We start from the raw sequence: 2,070 nt of genomic DNA on the forward strand, positions 1-2,070 counted from the left end.
ATTCCTGGACTTGCTAATAAAGAGCCTTACAAGCATCTTAATGAGTTCTTAGAGGTATGCTCTACAGTCAAAATCCAAGACCTCTCGCCAGATGCCCTAAAGTTACTCCTATTCCCATTTTCCTTAAAGGACAAAGCCAAACACTGGCTTCATTCCCTAGATTCGGTTAGGATTTCTACATGGGCGGGGATGCAGTAGAAATTTCTGAAAAAACTCTTCCCCATTGGCCAAACTAATAGCCTTAGAAGAGCCATTACTAGTTTCTCCCAATTAGAGGGCGAACAATTTCATGAAGCGTGGGAGAGACTCAAGGAATTACTTAGGAAGTGCCCCCACCACGCTGTCCCGAAATGGCAGTTAGTCCAGTGCTTTTATGATGGCCTCCATGACCGATATAGGCAGATGGGCACTCCTCTTGTGGGGGAACATTTATGCACAAGAATGAGACGGAAGCATGGGATCTTTTTGAAGCCCTTAGTGAGAATTCCCAACATCATGCTTCGGCCTCTCGGACTGAGATTCCACTCATAGGGCAACCAAAGAAGGGCGGTCTCCATGGGATCAACCTAACTGTAGAGATGACTACTAAGGTTGATATGCTGCCCAAGAAATTGGACTATCTGATGTTTGTAGGATAGCATTCTATGTCCCCTTTCCCAATGAGTTTCCCTACACCCAATTAGACTAAAGCCTGTGCCTTATGTGCTAGCCCTAGTCATTATGTGACGGACTGTCCTTAGGCTGCACAATACCCTGAATTTGTTCAGGAACAGGTATAAGTGGCTCAAGGTTTCCCTAAACCGGGTAATGATCCTTTTTCCAATACCTATAACCGGGGATGGCGAAACCACCCAAACCTTTCATGGAGAAACTCAGTACCTAATAATCCTCCAAACCCATCATATAGGCCACCATTTAATGTTCAATCTAATGCCTATAGGGGTGGACAACCGCCATATCCTCAACTCCAATAGAATCAATCCTTTGAGGAAAAGGTGCTAAAAGCATTAAGTGGACTCGAGCAGAACATACAGCTGCTACACTCACATACTATGTCCATTAATAAGCTAGAGAACAAACTAGGTCAACTAGCTGATGCTATAAGCAGGAGGGAGGCTGGACAATTGCCAAGTCAGCCAATAGGTAACCCAAACAATCAAATGGGTCTAGGGAAAGAACAGGTCCAATCGGTCATAGTCTTAAGGAGCGGCAAAAGGGTGGAAAAACCTGATACACCCTTAGCCACTAATGAAACGTTGCCTACTAAGTCTCAAAGCCAAGGAGAGGTGGAGTCAACCCTACAAAATTCTGGTGGTGGTGTAGAAACACATGAGTCCATTACTGAAACACCACCTATGGAAAGCACTCATCAGTTCCCAAGGAAGGGGTTGCACATCCCCATTGTGGAGGGACTATCACCTGACTCTTACATTCCAAAGGTTCCTTTTCCCCAACCCCTTCAGACATCAGCCCCAGACTACTTGGATAAAAAGGGTGCAAAGATGTAAGAGATAGACTTGTTCCAACAAGTTCACATCAATCTCCCCCTTTTGGATGCTATCAAGCAAGTTCCTGCTTACTCTAAGTTTTTAAAAGATCTCTGTACCCAAAAATGTAAGTTGAGAACTTAAATCCCTAAGATCGTCCATTTGACTGAACAGGTTAGTTCGGTAATTTTTAGCCACTAACCCCCTAAGCTTAAGGATCTAGGTGCGCTTCTTATTTCCCTCATCATTGGAGATCTCTCCATAAGTAGGGTACTACTCGATTTAGGGGCTAGTGTGAATAACTTGCCTAGTTCAATCTATGATAGATTTGGTTTAGGAGATTTGAAACTCACTGAGGTCATCCTTCAGTTGGCTAGTTATTCAGTCAAGACACCTCGTGGTTTGTTAGAGGATGTTTTAGTGAAGGTGGAAGAATTGCACTTTCCTATGGACTTCCTTGTCTTGGATATGGATACAGCCACCACAGCCAAGCTTCCCCCTATCATTTTAGGGTGCCCCTTCTTAACTACTGCAAATGCTTGCATAAATTTTAGATCGGGTGCTATGGACATCTCTTTTGGGA

General features: G+C 44.0%; 1 non-coding gene across 1 annotated transcript; it reads right to left on the reverse strand.

The window, feature by feature from the left end:
* Positions 1 to 237: 237 nt before the first annotated feature.
* Positions 238 to 344, reverse strand: LOC122660647. Its single transcript, XR_006332753.1, has one exon. It is a non-coding gene; the product is annotated as a small nucleolar RNA R71 (small nucleolar RNA).
* Between the last annotated feature and the right edge of the window lie 1,726 nt (positions 345 to 2,070).

Source organism: Telopea speciosissima, chromosome 4 (genome assembly GCF_018873765.1).
Source record: "Telopea speciosissima isolate NSW1024214 ecotype Mountain lineage chromosome 4, Tspe_v1, whole genome shotgun sequence".
Lineage (NCBI taxonomy): Eukaryota > Viridiplantae > Streptophyta > Magnoliopsida > Proteales > Proteaceae > Telopea > Telopea speciosissima.